The sequence below is a fragment of the Haemorhous mexicanus genome, chromosome 2 (genome assembly GCF_027477595.1).
Source record: "Haemorhous mexicanus isolate bHaeMex1 chromosome 2, bHaeMex1.pri, whole genome shotgun sequence".
Classification (NCBI taxonomy): Eukaryota; Metazoa; Chordata; class Aves; order Passeriformes; family Fringillidae; genus Haemorhous; species Haemorhous mexicanus.
In genome coordinates, this window is record NC_082342.1 from 38676810 (window position 1) to 38696760 (window position 19951).

Genomic DNA, 19951 nt, shown 5'->3' on the forward strand with positions numbered 1-19951 from the left:
CCTCCTTCCCTACCCCGCTTCCCGACGCGACAGCGCGGCGCGAGATCTGCCGGGAAATGGAGTCTACTCCCTGCACGCTGCTGCGCCATGACTGCCGGAAAAAACTATAAACCCCAGAAGAACCCGCTGCCGAGGGGCGTCAGCCAATGGCGAGGCGGCGGCGCGGGCAGTGGCCCCGCCCCGGCGGGCGAGAGGGGTGATGTCATTGCCCAGCGGGGGCCGCGGGGGCGCGCCGCGCGCCGCCGCTCATTGTGCTCGGCCGGTGCCGCGTCCGCTGCCGGGGCCGGCGGGGGGGCCGTGCTCCCGCTGCTGCGCTGCCTGCGGCGGGCGGCCCTGCACGCATCCCCGCACACGGCTGCCTTGCGCCGAGCCCTGCAGCTCCTGTCCCGGGCGTCTTGGCCCCAAGGTGGCTCGACAGCGTTCCGGAGGGCTGCACTGCTCTGCTCTGCACGGGCGGTGGGGACTGAGCACGCATCCCTGAGCGGGACTGCCTCTTGCGCCCGAGCCCGCTGCACCCATCCCGGGGAGCTGCCCTGCGCCGGGAGGGTGGCCAGCACCCATCCCAGTGGAAGTGGGCTGCCTCGCGCTCATCTCCGGGGTCCGCACCTCGCCCGGCGTGCGGGGGCTGCAGCGCCCAGCCCCGCTGTGCCCAGCGTGCGGCGGCGGCCCGGGGCTGCCGCTTCTTCCCATCGCCGCTGACCGGCTCCTGGCTCCCGCCTCGTTTTATGGTTGTGGAGAGGGAGGACAAATCCCAAACCAGGTGAGTTCTGCGCTCCTCTTCTCTTTCTGCGTGTTTTTCCTTGTCCTGTTACGTCCTCCCTCCCAGGCCCCCATCTCCCGATGCCCTTTCCCGCACTGTGTGCTCCTCAGCGGGGAGCAGCGCTGCCGGGCGGGACTGCGCTGTCGTTCCCTGGTCCTGCTGAAAAAGGAGGGGCGGAGGGACGGGGAAAGGGGGGGGAAAAACCCGCTACGTGGTGTCATCCCGCGGAGATGAGTCCCTCTCGCTGCTCTTCGGGCCTGGGGCTGCGCGTCCCGCAGCCCCCGGGAAACTCCCGCAACTCCGGGATGCTCCGGGCGCCCCGGCGCTGCGCGGTCCGAGCCGGCGGGGAGCCCTGTCTCGTTTGTCTCCCTCGCTGGGTAAGAGTGGAAAATAAGATGGATTTGGAATCGGTGTCGTTAAGCGCTGCGGAGCCTGAGAGAGCTGGGTTTCTGAGGACAAAATAAATCCGAGGTGTGCTTTAGGGTGTTTTTTTGGGGGCGTTGGTGTGCTGTCGTGCGGCTTCGTTGCTTTGACACCGCTATTCCTCCCTCCTTTCAGGGCAACGGGGGAGATTTGAATCCAACTGGCTCTCAGTCCTGGCTGTGAGCAGTTGGTCCAGGTTTCTTTTCCAAGTCACATAATGAGTTAGTATCTTAAAAATTCTTGGCTGGACAGTTTGATGTTTTATTTCGACTTCCAAACTACTGTTCTGATCTTTTTCAGTTTTATCGTAAATACAAGAAGCGCCTCTATTTTAAACTTCGTAGAAACTTCATGGTCCAGCCGAGCTTCATTTTAGTGTGGCTTTTATTTGTTTCCCTGTTTCTTGCTGTTTGTGAGGTGCAATTTGGATCTTTACTTGAATAGTGCTAAGATATTAGTACAAAGTAAGATTATTTCTTTTATTCGTTTGTTATTGTGTGACATCAGAAGGTTTTATGCCCTTCTATAAATAAATTACTTCTGCAATTGGTAGTGGACCCCAGGCACCTCATTATGTGCTGGTGGCAATGAAATGTGTGCACACAGAGGGGTCCTGCTCGCTTCAAGTCTGTCAGATTCTTTCAGTGCCTTTTAAAGTTAATCTTCACCAAAGCCCCACTTGGAGGCTGTTCTGAGAGCAGCAGGAGAGTGTGCAGCTGAGCTGATATTTTTAATTTTTTTCTTCCCCCCTGCTGCGTATTTGCTTCTGCGCTTCTCTTGTGTAACTGGCACTGTGTGTCCTCTGGCAGGGCTCTCCCTGGAATTGCAGTGCTGGGGAGAGGGTGACATGAGTGCAGCGGGGACAATGAAACTCCCTGTTTGGTTTGCTCAAAGTGTTTGTAAACACCCAGGCAGTGTTGGGGTGTCCCTATGCAAGGGATGGTGCTTTACAGCTTCCCCTCTTCCAGTGGGATAAACACGCTGCATCCACACCTCCTTGCCTTTATTTTAACTGTGTTTTTTCCTTCCTTCCTCTTTACTACTGACTCAAAGGGGAAGAACAACAGTGCATGCAGGCGTTGCCTTTGCTTGGTCTTTTTTTAACATTTTTGTTTCCTGGAATGGTGTTTTTCTCTTTATTTTACAAGGGAGGGAACAGATAGTATCATAGAGTGTTTCCCATCTTGGCTGTAAAAGGAGAAGTTTTATAGCAGTGATTTTGTTAGTTTGGGATAGAAGGCACTGGATATGAAGTGATAATTTGAAAGTGTAGCCTGGGAATTGTTCTGGGACATACTGATAGAGAAGTTGGTGAGAACAAGCAAAGAATCCATGGCCAGGGATTTTGCATTTAAATAATACAATTTTTGTGATGCACATATTTTTAAATTCTGTTTTCATCTTTTTATATGTATGTATCTTGAACAAAACAAGCATAAATAGCAATACATATTTGTATGTTTTTCAAAATTTATTACATTTGTTGGAATCAGGAAGACTTGTGACAAGGCATGCTAGCATTTTCAAGATAGATTATACTATATCAGGAGGTGGATCAAAAATGTACCTCAGAAATATACACTCTTGTATTAATCACCTTAAATTTTGCCTTTCAGAAACTGAAATACAGACAAATAGAAAGGGACAAAAAGCTGAAAATCAGTCAATGATTGCTGTGAAAAAGCCCAGATGAGCTTGGGGACCCTTCCTCTTGTCCCACAAAGACCTAAACGCAGTGTGTGTGTTTACTCTGAATCAAGAATTCTCCAAAATGCCAGATGCTGGAAGCAAAGAAAATATCCTAGGAAGGCAGCACTAAACAATTTCTCAGGTCTTTTACTTCCCCCCCACCATTTCTTACTCAGGTCAAGTTTCTGAAGGGAAATTTAGGATTAGGTGTTCTCATGGTCATACTCTCCAGAGTTTTCTTGTATTTTTGTCCTGTTCCTCATGAAATTGAGTATGATGCCAATTATTGGCTTCCTAGTGAAGCCAGAAATCACATCCTTGCAATTGGGTTTTATGAGCATCATCTGTGTGCCCTGGACTGTGTGAAATTGCCTGTCCCAGAAGTGTTGCTGCCCTGGGATGCTTGGATGTCCCCTAGCCTCATGGACAGGGGACCCCAGAGACTGGTGAGATCAGGGGAACTGGGAGGAGCCAGAGCTGGGCCAGCCTTGCTGACTCTTCAGCTTAACCTTCCTCTTTGCTCCAAAGACGAGCTATGAGAGGACAGGGATTTCTGTAGCCTGGAGCTGGAGCCTGGTGAGACAGCTGAAGTTCCTGAACCAGAGGTGGATGGCTGGAGGTGGCTCTTCCGGGAGGAACTGCGGAGTCACTTCCCAAACAAGCAACGGGAGAAAGGTGTCTGCAGGCAAACAACCCCCGTTTGTCACTCTGCTGGGAAAGAACTTTTCTCTGTTGGCTGTTCTGTGCTGTGTGCTCCCCATCTTCCCAGACCCAGCTGCAGGTGGTAGGTGTTGCTCACAGCCTGAGCTGAGTGTGGTGGCTCTCTGATGCAAGCTGTAGAGAGCGCCTGGTTTCAGCTCTGGAGCTGCCCTGGTCTGGGTCCTTGCTGGGACAGCCAAGCTGGCATCCATCAACTGGCAAATTGAGACACTTGCTGTGAGTTTTGTGGTGTGTTCCAGAGAGGTGTATTTGCAGCTGGGCTTTTTGTGGGAGGCATAGGTTTGTTGGCATTTTCTTATTTTTACGTGTAGCCAAACAAGGAATTACAACAGCTGGTATCTAGATAGATTCCATTTCTCATTTTAAGGCTTATTGCCTTTTTTTTAAGGACAGGACCAGCAGTTTGAGTGCAAGCCTTGCTCTCTGTGAGTACAGAAGGAGGAGTGGGGAATGTGCTAGGTGCTAGTTTGTGCATATACAAATATGCACATATTTGTCAAATAACCACCCAGGCAGTGAGAAGATTAGAGAGATTCATTGCAACTGTGTGGCTGGCATGGCAGGAGTGCTGAAAGTAGCACAAGATGGGCCTACCTTGCAGTGATGAAGCACTTTAGATACTTATGCTCACATGGATGTTATCAAAACTTTGGAACAGATTTAGGAGACAGTAAAATAATTTCCTATATTAAAGATGGGTTTCTGACACCAAAAACATCAGCCCAGTTGGAGAGGTCTTGGGGCAGCTGGAGAGCTCTTGAGGCAGAGATGCTCAGCAACAGCTCTGCCTTGGCTGGAGGGCAGATGAGATGACCTGAGGCAGTGTTTTGATTGACTTCCTAGTTTCCACAATTTCATTTTGCAGCAAGTCATTTAGCTTCCATTCCCTCCCAGTGCTTCTGTCAATAACTAACTAAATTCTAATTTTATTTTTAATGGCTCTCTTTCAGTGGGAAAGAGGTGGTCTGTCATGTTTGTCATATAATCCTGGTTAGCCTGTGCATAGATCATGAATTTGAAATGGGAGGAGGCTAGACGTTTAGTCAAGTATTCCTCAGGTGATAATATGTTGAAATAATTAGGGCAGATCAAGGATAAAACTTGTCCCTTAAAATCATTGTCAGCTTTTAAACAGTCAAGACCACACTGAAGTCTGTTGCTGTTGCAGTAGTTTCATAACTAATCTGTGCTATTAAACATTGGCCTTGCATAAGGTATTAGTGAGATTTGTGTTGTAATGTCATTTGATTGCACCTTGTATAGATAAAAATAATTAGAGAGCTTTGTTGCTTTGAGCTGAGCAGAGATATTTAGGTTGTGAACAGCTTGAGATTCACTTGCTATTTGTCATTTCACCTCTGCTGGAGTTACTGCTTTCACTACACTGCAGGGGTGCACTGTTCCCTAATATACTTAAGGCAAAATTTAAACCTATTTAAAACCTATTTAACCTAGCTATTAGTTTCCTGAGATAATTAGGGAATACTTATACAAACAGAGGAGGAAACCTTCATAAGGTCTCACAGAAATCTGCTGCTGTCCTTTTAAATATCACAGGATACCCTGTTTATTTTCCTTCTGTTTAGCAGAAATACTGTCTTTTGAGTACTGCTGAACTAAAAAGTTAACTGTAACCTTTAAGTATCTGAATAGTGTTTTCTTTAAGACCTTGAAAAGAGTAATGAGAAAAGGAAAGAGAGGAGAGTAAAGGAAGGAGAGGCTCTGCTGGCATGAAAAAAGATGAGTTTGTGCATGGTTTCTTAAAAGACTGTATCCTGCAGGCTGAATTTAAATGGGAGGGAAAAAAAAGGTGTTAGAGATGCCAAAGTACAGAAGTCAAGCAGTGCTTGAGTTTGTGTCCTGCTAAAGATGCCCTCCATAGAGAGAGGGACTTCATGCAGGGCCCCAGCAGCCCAACCCTCTGCTGCACTGTGCTGCTTCTCCTCTGCAATGAAGGTTCCAAAAACTCAACTCTGCTTTTTTTGATTAAGCAAAAACTCAGTTTCTCAAGGGGCAGCATGTGTGCATTTAAAGTGGGAGTATTTCTTGATATAAATCCAGGCTGTTGTTTGTAAAAGAGAATTGTCATGGAACTACCATCCCGTAGGCTGGTGCTGAGCCCTGGTGCCAGTTTTTTTGGAACAGTGCAGAAAATGAATCTGACTGTGTATGAGAGTCTTGCATCCCCCACAGGAACAATTATTTGCATGTGCTTTCCTGAGTGTTTTAAACCAAAATCCTTGCAGCCAAAAATAAAAAATTAAAAAAAAAAAAAAAAAAAAAAGGAGCTTTTATTGCTTTGGCAGGAGGGATTAGCCTGTTACCTGGCTCTAGAGGAAGGATGGGACCCCTCTCCAGAGTAATCAAGCACTTAGAATAGAATACTTTCAGTTGGAAGGAGCCTATAAGCATCATCTAGACCAGCTGCCTGAACAGTTCAGGGCTGACCATAAACATGTTAAGGGCATTGCCCAAATGTCTCTTGAACACTGGCAGGCTGGGGTATCAACTCTAGGAAGCCTGTTGCAGTGTTTCACCATGCTCTTGGTAAAGAAATGCTTCCTTGTGTCCAGTCTGAACTTTCTCTGGTGCAGTTTTGAACCATTCCTATGCATCTTATCACTGGATATGAGGGAGAAGAGATGAGCCCCTCTCTCTCCACCTCTGTTCTTCAGGAAGCTTCAGGGAGCAATGAGGTCACCTCTTTTCTCCAAACCAGAGAAGCCCAAAGCCTTCAGTGCTCTCCATAGTTCTCTTCCAGCCCTGACAAAGCTGTGTGGGGCTGCACAGGGTGTTTCACTGCTTAGTGGGATGTTGCTGAAGAGACAGCACCAGTTCCAGGGGAGTTGCTCATGTCCTGCTTTCTCCCTTGTTTTCCGTTTGCCTGAGCCTCTTGCTCTTATGCAGCCACCCCAGCTGCACCTTCAGGAGCTTGGCTACCCCCAGACTACAAATAAATCTGAGGAGTAGGTATAAATGGAGACTTTAACTGAAGAAGATGCAGTGCCTATAGGAAACAGATTATTAGAGGTGCTGAGTAGAAGGATTTGTGTCTGGTTAGTAGATCACTCTACATGAGACATGAAACTTAAGGCACAGGAACTTGTCAAACCCTCCTCTCTATTCACTGGTCATTCTTTTGCTCCAAATAGTAATTTATCCATAAATATGAGCATGATGAGAGATCCAGAAAAATCTGTGCTCCAGAAAAGTCCCAGATCCATGCTTGGGACATAGGCCATTGGTTGAGATGTGAATGCCAGCATTCAGATTTACAACCAATCAAAGAAAACTTAAAGGACTGCCAGGATTAGAAAAGAGATTTTGGGCTTGCTATGTTGCAAAGAACGCGTTCAGTAATGAAAAGCGGACTTGAAAAATAATCATTAGCACTTCTCTGTGATTTAAATTTCATTGCCTGAACTTGGAGAAATGGAAAACAGATCACTCAAGGCTTTTCATCTAACAAGTTTTTAAAGAAAGCCAGATTTGTGTCTAATTAGTGAGAATTTCTTCATGGTGTTTCTAGGGCCTAAAGAGTGGTGTTTTCATGACAGTTGGGGCTGCATGGGAATATTTACTGAAAATAACATCCTTACTTAAAAACGTAGTAGGACAACTTTGTATAACCTGAATTGACATCAAGAAATCCACTACGCCATCTCCATACTGTGTGGTCTTGTTTTCCTGTTGCTTTCTGATGGTAGGTAGGGAGTTGCAAATTCCTTCTTCTCCAACACTGGAGGTTGAGACTTTATTATAATACCTCTTGAACTTGATTAATTGAGAGAGAGGGCAACTGCCACTTGAAAAAATAATTATTTTTCTGTTGTTCTTGCTTTGCAGCTATTAACACAAATACCTGAAAAGTAAATGTAGGCTTGAAAAAGCTTTCCTGGCTCATTTGGTATCCCTGCTAGTCCTCTGGAGATGTCAGATTATTCCATCCTGAGACGAGTAATCTTTAGAGGTGAGAATCAGGTAGCCTGAAATTGCTGTGGGGGTGTCAGTTCATTTTTGCATATTGAGAAGAAGGTTAAGAGAAATAACATTAGCCTTTTTATTCTTGCATCCCCCCTGAAGTTCATGGTGCAATATGTCCTGTGGAAAAAAGGTCTAAGTTAAGATAAACCTGTGGTAATGAGTTTATTTAAATCCCAGCAAAGACTAGAGAAATTTCTAGCTGTTATGAAAACATAAGGGCAGGTTTGGGATTTCTGTGTTTCTGTGGACTGCTGAGGACAGCAGAATAGTCAGCATCTGGTTCACTGGAGATGTAGCAGCAAGTTCAACCTGTGTGATGATGGCTTTGGGCTCTGCTGTTCTTCTCTGTAACCCCTTTTTCTGTGGCATAATTACAGAAAGTGCTTTTACTCCAAAGGGGATGTTTTGACACAGTTTGCAGCTAATTCCATATATTCTGTCTAAAATACACTCAAGTGCAGTGACTATCTGCATCATTGCAATTACTCCAGCCTTGTTGGCAGTAGCTGTCTTCTATCTGTAGCCAACAGAAGATTGTGGTGCCCTCTTAATTTCTCACATATAAGAATCCTTACTGTAAATATTTGCTCTTGAGAGTGTTAAGTACTTTTGAGGGGATTTTTGAACAATGTTGGGTCTATTGAAAAAACCAAACATGTGAAGACTCTGTCAGAGTTAGCAGCAGCTTGAAACTGTAGGAGCAGAGTCGGTGCCTGATTTCTCTATTGCATTTGTCCTTGTTCTGAACAATTTGTTCCTTCTAAAAAGGGAAATGTGCCCATTCCCTTGAAGTCCGCAGTATTCACATTTCTAAAATGTGGTAATAGCATTTTGCTTGTATTGATGTGTGTGTGCACACCTAGAAAACCCCCAGATAAACACAGGTTTCTGTTAACTCTTTAATTTCATCAGGCAAAGAGGAGTCTAAAGTTGGGCTCTTGACTCCAGATGAAGGATTTCTGCTCGACCTATTTAGGAAAAGAAAGCATGAGCACAGGACTTGGTTGGAAATTGCTTTGTGGGATCTGTAGGAATGAAGTCTCGTCTTGTGTTGTGACCTGTGGTTGGCCTGCCCTGAACACCTTGTGCAGGGATGTGGTGTATGGTCAGTGTAGAAACAATCAGTGTCTTTTCACGGTTGTTAATTCCAAATTCTGTCCCTTTGCCTATCACCCAAAACTGGAAAATAAACTTAAATATATCCATATTGTGATTCTGAGGTACTTCTCAGTATTTCCATTATGTTTGTGCTTGACTTTTGCTGCTGTAGAGTGTTTTCCTCTACTAGGAAATCTTTTTTTCCTTTTCTTTTAAGTAGCAATTCTGTTGTCATAGTTCTGCAGAAAAGCTGTGTCTTGGTGCACTTGTACTTAGCTATGCAGGTCACTGGTCCCTATGTGTCTCTAGGAAGCTCTGACAAAAATGTCTTCAAAAGCATGGCTTGTGAGAAGTGTCTGCTGGGTCACATCCCTGTGCTGGAGAGGCTGGAGATTGCCCTGTCCTGTGCCATTATACGTGGTTATTATGGACCCTTCCTGAATTTTCTACTGCAGATGTGACTGTGGCATGGGGAACTTGTAAAGCTCCTTCTCAAGCTGCTGCCTGGCCTTCATGTGTGCTTCCATCACGAGTAACTTCACCTTGCTCATTGTGAGTATCCAGTCTTTTGTCAAGGGCCATCACATTTATATCAGTGTTGTCTCTGGATTGGGAGACTGCTTGGATAAGTCTGTCTTAACCTAGCAAAAAAGATTAATTTTAACTTTTTGGGATAGCATCCTCAGGCTTATTCTGCAGCCATGTGGGTGATTAGCTAGTATTTAATAATAATAAATAAAGGCATGTTTAAAACAAATCCCCCCTAGTTAAGAATTTGCGACTGAAGAAATTCAAAATAAATTGAGTATTGATTTGCACAATGAAATAACCAAGGAAAACATTCATTGTGGGCTGAAGCTAATTCTGTTAGAATAAACGAGGCTGATTGTGAAATAAATATTAAATAAAGTATCTCAGTAAGTTCCTCAGTTTTGCAAAAGCTGTGGCCACAGGGAGGAAGAACCTGGCGTGAATGATTGTTTGTTTACTGCAGCTGTCAGTCACTGTGGGGGAGAGTGTGGTGCATCAGCTTGTGGAGTAGCCACTAGTAACCAGGTCATCCTGCTTAAATGTCAGGCTTCTTGCTGGAAAATGTGTGAAACTACATAAAAATTCTTTCCATCTTCGTAGCACATCTCTCACAATATTTCTCGTTTTGCTTGATGACATCAGTTCTTGGAGATAGAGAGGAAGATTTTAAAAATATCTCCTGGGCAATGCTGGGTGATGCTTAGCTAATGAATTTATTGATGCCTGCCTGATACTCTGGAGGGTTGATCCATTTCTCGTTCTTCCTCTGATGCAGTTTTTGAGTCATTAATCTCTTTATGGCTGCTCCTGTATTCTGTGTATAGATTGAGTTTTATTATCCATTATAAGGTCTTTGGGATAGAACTTCTGTCTGTTAGTCCCCACTTTCTGCAGTGAAAAATGTGCAATTTTCTACAGTCTGTAGGTGTTGCTGTAATGGAAGTGACCCGTGCTGTGACTTGGGTGGGAATAGCCATTAGTAGTTTTGGGGAAACACAGTCTCCTTACTTTCATTGCAAATCAATTTATATAACACACAGTTTCCTCTAGAAATTACATCTTTTGTATTTTGAAGGCAAGACAATTGAATTCTGCATGTCTCTTGTGTTTATAGGCAAGATCCTTCTAAACTTTGTTTCTTGGTTGCCTCCATGCATAAAATTGAGATAACCTCAGAGGGCTGCCCTGAATATTCATCAGTGATTTATTGTGTGCCACTGAAGAAAAGTGTTACCAGCAATGCTAATGAAGTTTATTACTCAGCCCCTCTGCTGCACATTTATTGTTATTTCAAAGATCTGCAGTCTCCACAGTGAGCTCTAGAAAATTCTTGACTGGACTTAACCTGTAGATGACACTAATACCTTTGATTTATGTGGGGCTTTCCCTTTGGAAGAGCGCCAAAGAATTTTATAAACTGCAATGCAAGCCATAGTGTAAATATTGCCTTAGCAGCCACCAGCTATCAGGGAGGTGCTGTGTGATGGATATTGCAGTGCAGCTGGATGTGAGGGAATAGCAAGGAAAAAAAGGAGTTCTGCAAGTGTTGGAGGTGACATAAGGAGAGAAATAAGAAAACAAGCAGCCACTACCTGAGTTCTGATTTTTATATTTGACATGATTGATTCTTATAGATCGAGTGACTCTCACATGAAAGGTGGCATTTTTGTCACAGCCTCATTGTGCTGTGGTCCTGGTTCAGTTGAAGTCGAGCAGAACAAGCCCTCCTAGCAAGCAGGGTTTTCTTTTCATGCAGAGCATGTATATTTCGGGATGTCTTAATTCAAGTAGTGGGGTGCAGCAATGTGTTTTCAGTGGTTCCTCAGGCTGGTATGGTTGGCTCTGTGATGTCCTCCTCTTGCAGAGGCAAAAGGCACAGAGTTTGCCCTGTATATGATCCAAAAGGCTTGAACACATACCCTCTTGACTATTAAGCTGATGTCCCATTAACTCTAAATCCTTTTAGAAAGTGTCAATAACTTGGCAAAGATGTTGGCTTAGACTTTATTGTGTTCAGTTGGGTTTGTTCTCTGAATGGTATAGCCTTGGCTTTTCCCCCTGAATCATAGGTGCCCAACTTGCATTGTCTAAATAACATTGTTATTTTAGGTCCCAGACACCATCATTGGAGAGAGATAGAGTCAGAAGTGGATCATTTTGCTTAATTCCTTGAAGGTGGGTGAGATAAAACAGTGCCACCATGTATGATATCATCTGCCAGCCCAGTTAGTGTTCTAATGGAACTAGGCACAGGGCTCAAGGTGTCAGATCACTTATTAGTAAAGGAGTGGTCCAGCTCTTCTGTCCCATGCAGGAGCATCTCTTTTAGAAAGGTTTTGAGCACTTTCAACTCTGGTAGCTGAGTGCTGCAGCTTCAAGAGCTCAGAAGCAGTAGATGGAGGTCCAGAAACCAGATAGTACAAATCTAGAACTGGAAGCTGTGTTTGGAGCAGGAGAAGAAATGCATGGCTGCTAAGTGTGCTCTTGTTCAGTGTCCTGAACAACCAACCAGCTGTAGCCAAACAAAAAATGGCAAGAGCAGAGGTGACAGTGTGGATGCTGATTTTGGGCTCATCCCATCCACTGTAAAAGCTTGTTTTTCTTAGAAAATAGGGCTAAAGTGTGTATAATGCTTTGAGGAGCAGGGAGCTTGTTGAATTCAGATGCTTGTTTGGCAGTGCTCGTCTGAAGATTGCCTGGCATGGAGTAGAGGTTGCACTGTATCATGTTTAGGCTTGGTGTGGGCAAACGAGAATTTCTTTTGGAGCACCTGATGGAGACCTCAGCAGTCAATAGAGCAGAGTTTGTGGCTTGGCTTTCTGCCTGGCTATAGGCTTACAGCCATCTTTACAGCAAAAACAAAACACAAAGTGTAATTATAGCCTGGTGGATGAATTTATATTTTTGGTATATTCTGTTGCTGGGACTATTTTAATGCCTCAGTGTCCAGGATTCTGGTATTTCTAAATATTTAGTTCTGTATTTTTCTAGGCCATTCCATTAAATATGTATATGTTGATAACAGTCAATGAGTTCACTAATGTTAAATTCAGTGCATTTTTCAGTTTTAGGATCCCATTCATCCATATTGCTGTAATCGATTCCTCCTGGAAATGCTGTTGTAATTAGAGGAGAGAATGATTTTCAAGCAGTGCTGTGACATGTGTAACCAACCTGTCTTGTTTTGAGCCTTTCATTACCTTAGCTTATGACTATAATTGTGTACCATCTCAAGGAGGAGTGTGAACTTTTCATTTGCATGTTAATGGCACTTTGTCTGGGAAGGTGCTACAGGGATTCAAGCAGTGCTATGCAGAAAAAGTAACGTGCCCAGTAAGCAAACAATTTTGATGGTTAATGGTTCAGACATTGGTAATAAGAAGGGTCTTTTTTTTTCTGATACAGCAAATGCATCTTTCAAATGGGCAAGAAAATTGGTATGGTTTAGAAAGAGAATTGTTACAGGGAACTCCTTCCTGTAATCAGCATCTGTCTCTTCTTAGGAAAGAAGAAAGTGCTTATAACTTGTGTGCCCTTTTGAAAGGGAGAATGCATTAATTGAGTCTTTATATGTGTTGTGATACACAGAGATACCTTTGGAAGATCTGTGCTGAAACTTACTGGCTTTCTCATGTGTGAGATGTGAAGCTTGCTTGGCATTTGAGGGGTTTGTCCAAGGCTCTGACATTTTACTCTCCAACTTGTAGTTTTAAAAAGGAACATCTGTGATTTTATCCTAAGCCTGAAGTGGGTCCCAGTGCCTCAGTGTGGGATTGAGGTTGTTTGTCCTCTTGCAAAGAACAGGCTCATAAAGGCTATTTTGGTTGTTCCTGGGAAAGTAGACTCTCCATCACACTTCTGCTTTTGCGTAGGAGGGGCTCTCTCTGAAGGCACAGAAATCCCTGTAAATATCCAAAATGCATCTTGTGTCACATTTCAAGTCCTCCATAATTCCCTACTCTCCTGCTGTTTGCAAGAAACCCAAGCCACATGTTTTCCTCTCTCCATCACCTCTCAGCCTGATGGATCCAAGAGGAATTGCCATTTGCTGTAGGTCAGACCTGGAGGAAAATGAGTAACATGGGCATAACAGCTTAACATTTCCATTTAGGAACAGTTGGATGAGCCTCAAGAGGGGAGACCTGCTGCTTTAAATTAAGAGTGACCACTCAAGTGAGATTCCTTCTGCCTCCTGCCACTGTATGTTCCTGCAGGATCCTGGGGTCCATCATTGCATCCACAGTAGCTGTCAATGGCAAAATGCAGTTTCCACCTGTCAGAGCTCGGTGCTTTCTGGTGGGTGACTGCAGGTTGTGATCACTAAGAGGTAGGGAGAGGCCAGATAACAGCAGTATTTTTGTGCAGGGGAAAGCTCAGTGAGTGTTTTCAAGGAGACCTGACCAGCTGAGAGGGAGAACACGGTTGACAGGGCTGTTTTTGCTTTAAGGATAATTAGTGGGATGTAGGCTAGGCTGTAAAATGAATGTGAAAAGTAATAACAAGGAGTTGGAGCCATAGAAAGAAGAAAAACTGGAAACCCTGAAGATACAAACTGGGCAAATTGTTCTTTAACAGGATCTTTTTTTTTCGTGTGTGTGGAGATGCCAGTAATCCAAGAAGAGATCTATTGAGGCTAGGGAGATAAAATTGCAATAACTGAGATACTGAGATGTGAGAGGATGCTGGGTTGGATTCATCCTGAAGGGACTTGTCTCTCTCTTGTTTAAGGGAAGCTGGGTGGTGTCTGTTTTAAGCTGGAAATCTGAAATCTTCTTAGGTAAGTATCAGCTGCTTGAGAGCTGTTTCAGCCAGTTCAGTTGCTGCACATAGAATGTTAAATGAGGATAGGCAGTATTTCTGTTTTGAGTCTGGGGACAGGGGCACTAGTGTTTGGGAGAGAATTTGGACAGTTGCAGAGCAATGGGATGTGGCCTGTCTGCCTGGAGAAATGGTGAAGACCCCAGGAAAGGCTGGGCCATGATGGATGGCCTGTCTTCCAGCACCTAGGAGAGAGTAGGAAGAGAAGGTAGAAGAAAGTATTATCTTCTCTATTGTGGTAGCTATGGCTTTTATACAAAACTTAGTTAAAAGGGAAAATTTCCTGAATATGGTAGAAAAATAGTTCCCATAGAAAAACACCAGCCCTGTTACAACTTCCTTTACAGACAAAGACAAAAATGCACATAGAGAGCGTGAGACCAGGGCAGAGGAAGGTGCATATTGAGGCTGCAGAATGAAAAGATACTCATCAATGATAGTAAAGAAAAGCAAAGCAGAGTTGGGAACATCAGCAGGGAAAGGGGCTGGAGAGGTGAAATAGTTCAGCAAAGATAATATGAGGCATAGGTCTGGTTTACATGGGGTTATTTCTGAGTTTCTCTTTCTGAACAAGTTACCTGATCTGTTACTTTTTCCCCATTTTGCCTCTGTTTACAGAGTGTTTGAAGATGGACAATAATTCTTAGAAAGTAATTTTTCTATAGTACAGAATATAGTCAGGCTATCAGCCCCAAATTTAAGTTTTATCATGATGCAGGCTTGAAGTTGCTGTTAATGATGAGGAAAGGGAATATGTACATACTGTTTACAACCAACTTGCTCTCCTTTAAAATTTAAAGGATGTACAAGGGGGTAGGTGTGAGGTTGAAAGTGTGCTCGCAATAGTTGAATGTTGAGTGAGTGAAGCTCTTGACTTCTTACTTCAACATTTTTAAAATGCCACAGGCTACTTTCAATGTGATAGACCAAAAAGTTGAGATATTCTCTCAAAGAGAGAGATATATTCTCTCCAACTCACATGTTGTTGGAGCCCATACAACCTTCTGTACAATCTGGTATAAAGAAAGCTCTTGTCATGCACATGGAGGTACCAGCAGTGAGAAAATAACAAATCAAAGAAGAGTTCAACCAGTGTGTAAAGCAGAGACACCACTCATATAAGGTCTGCACCACTTCTCTGGTGCTCTTGCATAACCCAGCTAATGTTTGACTTCATTTTGTGTTCAGTGCTGGCTGTTGTAATGAATGAAGTAATAATTTACTTCTATTCTATGTTACATATTTAATCATGGCTTCCTAATTCCTATGTGCTTATCATTACCAGGCTCTAGATCTGTCCATGAGTGTATTTGTGTTGAGGGTGAAGGGAATGATATTTGTAACCATGCTGAGACTTTATTTTGCTGGCTTTGGGGCAGAAGTGAGTGGACACAGACCTGCTCCAAAAAACATACACTGACTTCTTAAAAAACATTCACTGAGTGCTTAAGTGTAATAAATATACAAAAGAAAAAAACAAAAAAAAACCAAGCTCAATGCTTTCTGTGTGACCCCCATTATTTGCAACTCTTGTATTGTACCTGGGAACTCTCGCTTGGTGCTTGTCCAATTTTGTGGGAAAGGGAGAGAAGAGGTTATCAGTTGCCAAGAAAAGAGACCCAAATGAGTTTCAGGGTGTGCTAGGAACTGCTGGCTGTAGCTTTGAGCAGTATGTGAGGCTCCTGCTGAGTAGCATCAATAGGGCTGTGAACCAAAGTGTGGGGTTAGCAAGCCCACAATGAAAACTTGTATCACTTCACTGGAGATGGATTTCTCCACTCCAAATGCTACACAGACTTTTTTTGGATGTGGAACACTTGGCTTTGCCCCAAGCCCACCTTTTTGCTATGCCAAAACCATACTCAACCCTGTCCCCTTGCGTTGCGCCACAAATGGGACACTTGACCTTTAATGCCTTATATTCCCTGATTGTTGTGGGCCATTAGGTGCTTTTGGCAGTGAACCAGAAGCCTATTTGTGACTTAAAAAGGCATGCTCTGTTACAGGTGGATGTGTTAGCTGGGGCTCTAGTGGCTGTTTAGGCTGGCTCTGGAACCTGATTTATGCTCAGGGTTTGGATTCAGATTCCCAGATCCAACATGCAGCCTTGCCCACGTATGTACCTCCTTTGCAATTTTAAAAACAAGAGGGTGTTCTAACTTTTGGCAGAGATAACCTCATGGCTTTTATCTCTGTAGGTAGCTGGCAGCTGTCATTCCAGAGTTAGGGATGGTTTTTTGCCATTTGTTTTCCCCATCTTCCCCTCTGGGCAGTGTTTTTCCTGCCCTTTTTTGCTGTGCTGGGCAGGGATGCTCCTCTCCGCAGTGCGGCTGGCTGGGCTCATGCCTTGGTGCTCCAGCAGCATCTGCCTAGACATCCTTAGCCCAGATTCATCCCCTGTTCTTCCTGTTTCCCCTGTCTTTTCAACCTATATATCTTATTTCTTCCTTTTATAATCATAACCTAAAATTGCCTCATGGTTTCTTTAAAAACACCTTTTTTTTCCTTTTTAAGCCTAGATTTTTACAGCTGTAACACATTTCCGTTCACCATCATCTGTAGCAATTGAGAGTACTGCCAGCTAAGCAAATATCCCAGTCCAGATGAGGCCAGTTTTACAAGCCTTGTTACCCTGCCTGGATTCTTTACCTCCACAGCAACTTCTCTTCTGCTTTTTGTCATACATGTATCCAGTAGTTCAAGTTGCCTCAATTTCAGTTGTTCTGCACGTGATAATTGCAGAGACACTGAGGAGCTTAGGCTACAAGGGAGCAGCAGCACATGTGAAGAGGGAGGGTTTTTTTCCCTTTGGAGTGAAGCTAAATAGATTGGAGTAGAGGATAGTTTGAAAAGGTGGTTCAAAGCTGGAATTCTTATGTTCTTGCTGGAGTTAGCTGACTGCAATAAAATTGTGCAAGTCATTGTAATCCCTCTGATTTCAGAGAGAAAACCAGTGACTTTTTATAAATCTGCTTTTAAAATTAAGACTTAAGATAATATTGTTGTTCAAGTTCCTTGCACAGAGCTTTGCAGGATGGGTGGATTTGGGCTTGAAGTGCCATTTCAGGGCAGTGCTGATGACTGCTGCCTTGGAAAGAATAAAGTCTGAAGCGCTAAATAGCACCTGTACTGCAAGCAGTCAGCCAGATATCTTCTTTTATTCTGACTTGTGGTTTTGGTCTTCACCTCTTTTACCTGCTAAGAGGATAAATATGCACCAAAATACGGAAAAAAACCCCTTCTTCTGTTCTCTGGATATCCAATTTCAGTCACATGTAGTATAGGAATACATACAGAAGGAAATAAATATGGAGCTTCTACAGAAGTCTTGTCTTTGCTTTACACAGGCTCTGTTAGACAAGAAATCTCTTTAGAACTCACGACAATTTGCTGTGCAAGAGGAGCTGTTGTTGGTACATTATTTTATACTTGGTGGGAGCATGCTGTGCTTGTGTTTGAGGGGATAAATGGCAAACTGAAACACAATGTGAGAGAATTCTTTATTTCCCTACATAAAAATGCCTTATGTTGAGTTTTGAATTACAAGCAGTATTTTTGGGTAGACTGCCCATTTTGTTAAAGAACAAATGGTGCTAGTCTAAATAGTTTTGTGCAAAATTGGGAAAATGCAAGGGATGAACAAATGTGAAATGTGCCTTACCCCCATAGGCACAGTCTGTCTGCCTCATACCATCTCAATTGTCAAGCTCCATCCTAAAGGAAAATTTTAAGTAAATATGCATTTGAGAAGCTGAAAATGCAGTCTTTTTTTTGTGACTGAAACACTTTTCTTCCTGTATTGTGTGTCAAGATCTTGAACACCTGAGTGTAACTAGCTGTAGCCTTGAGACTACTACTAGGTCTCCTAGTCAGGATGGAAAATATTTGCTCTGTCACATCCTTTCAACCTAAGGCTGTAGAACTGTATGGTGTCCAAAAGTGGCAGCCTGTTCTTCTGTAATACCCAATGAGAACTGCTCTTGCTCGGATTTTGTTTTCTCAGTTTCCCTTTTTCTTTTGCAGCATGTCTTCGAATTCCCCTTTGGCCCATGCTCTCTCCCTTGCCCAGTCCTTCCCACAGCCGCGTACATGCCCAGCAATCCAGAAACTCTGCACCCTGAGCTGAGAGTGCTGGGTGTGCCAGCCAGCAGCCCTTGCAGGGAGGGCATGCCCCAGGACCAGTGTGATGGGGGGTAGCCTGGCTGGAATCCTCCATGGAACAGTCATGTTTTCTGTGTAGCTGGCTTATTGGATGGGTGAAAGAGCAGAGTTCTTCTGTCCCTCGGCTTGTGATTGCATTCCTAGTACCTTCAGTAGCACGAATGTTCCCTCTCCTTGGTGTGGGTGAGGGTTAATGCCTGAGCCTTGCCATACAATTCATATTGCAGCTGAAGTTGTTGTGGGAATCTATTTATCTCGTGGGTGATACAAAGTGACCTCGTTTGGTACTTGCTGCCTGGAGGAATGAAGGTGGGTGTCTCACCCGCAGTCCTGCGGGCACAGTCTGGCCACGGAGGAAGAGCAACGACGACTTGCCTTCCTTCTGCCTCATATCCGAAAGATAAAGGATCCAAATTAGTTATCCATGTGTTATCTCATTATCTGTAGCTAATTTGTATGGGCATCCCTGATGCTGGATGAGGTTTGTGCAGGAGCACGGTTTTGCTGTTGCGATGGAGGTTCTGCAGTGCAAGCTCACTGAGGCTGGAGATTTTGGGAGGACGTGGGGCCTCAGTGTACATCCATGGCCAGTGTTGGAGTGCAGTGGTGCAGTTTGGTACGCAGCTGCTTTTTCAGGAAGACAAGTGAAAGAGTTTGTGGCTTTCCTTAGAGAAGGGGCTGCTTTCCAGCCAGCTGCCCATCTGTGGTGGTGCAACTTCTGTTCCCCCCAAGCAATCACCGTGGATGGGGGTGTTGGAAAAAACCTAACCCGCAGAGGAGCACTGCTTGCCACACTGTACAATAAACATTATTCCTTAGGGCCCCCTTGTTCCTTCTAGGCAAGAGTATTGCACTGAAGTCTAGGAGTGGAGAGCAGTTTGCAGGAGAGGAAGGGCTGGAGATAAACTGATGAACTAAAACCTGCTAATGAAATGAGTGATGTAAATCTGCTGTGGGGATATCCTCAACTTCCCAGATTTTGAGCATGCAGCCAAAGACAAAAGGGAGTGCGACTGGAAGGAACAGGCTCTCTGGGGACCTGCTTTTGAAGTTACAAATTATTTCCCTATATTTAGAAAATCTACTGTAATGAAAGATGTGTGGTGCTGGTCATGCAGGCAGGGTGCAAGGTGCTTTGGATTGCCTGGGTGGGAGCAAACACTGGGGTGTCTTTGCTGCTGTTACCTGTCTGGCAGATCAAAACTCACACCAACATCCATGGTTCTGGCTTGCTTTGAGAACATGGGAAAACACACCTGTTGTTGGACATGTGGCAAGAAATGGCACAGTGATGCTGAGCGTGGGAGCAGAGGAGGGGGCTCACACTGCTGCCAGCTTCTCCTGGCTGTGCTGTGCTGGCAACCTCCCCTGGGGGCCTAGTGGCTGAGCCCTCGTGGAGTTGAGACCTCCTTTGCAGCTAGTTCAGGCTCCCTTTGACAGGCAAGAAGTCAACACATCCAGGAGCATGTGATTTTCATTGCCCTCGCCTGAATGTCTGCTGGGGCTGAATTGCCTGGATCCCCAAGAGCTGCTCAGTAAGAAACAGCAAACATTGTCCCTGGGAAGGAGCAGCTGTTTATATATAGTGTGCAGTGAGTTCAGGAGTGATTATTAGGAAAACATTGCTTTCCAGTCATAAAAAAGGGCAATTTTGTTGTTTCCTTTCCTCTAAAACAGGCAAGTTGGAGAGTCAGGGATTTTCATTTGCCATGACAACCAATGAAACTGCCAAGCCATGTGATATCTTTATCCTTCCTATGATTAAAT

The 19951-nt window shown here is 44.3% G+C and overlaps 1 protein-coding gene across 1 annotated transcript in view; it reads left to right on the plus strand.

Annotated features, from left to right (window-relative positions):
• The first annotated feature begins 276 nt into the window (after positions 1-276).
• Positions 277-19951, plus strand: part of RAB30 (RAB30, member RAS oncogene family) — a 48510-nt gene continuing 28835 nt past the window's right edge. Inside the window, exon 1 of the mRNA XM_059838517.1 lies at positions 277-760. The gene's annotated coding sequence lies outside the window, so the exon portion shown is untranslated. The remainder of the gene's footprint in view (positions 761-19951) is intronic.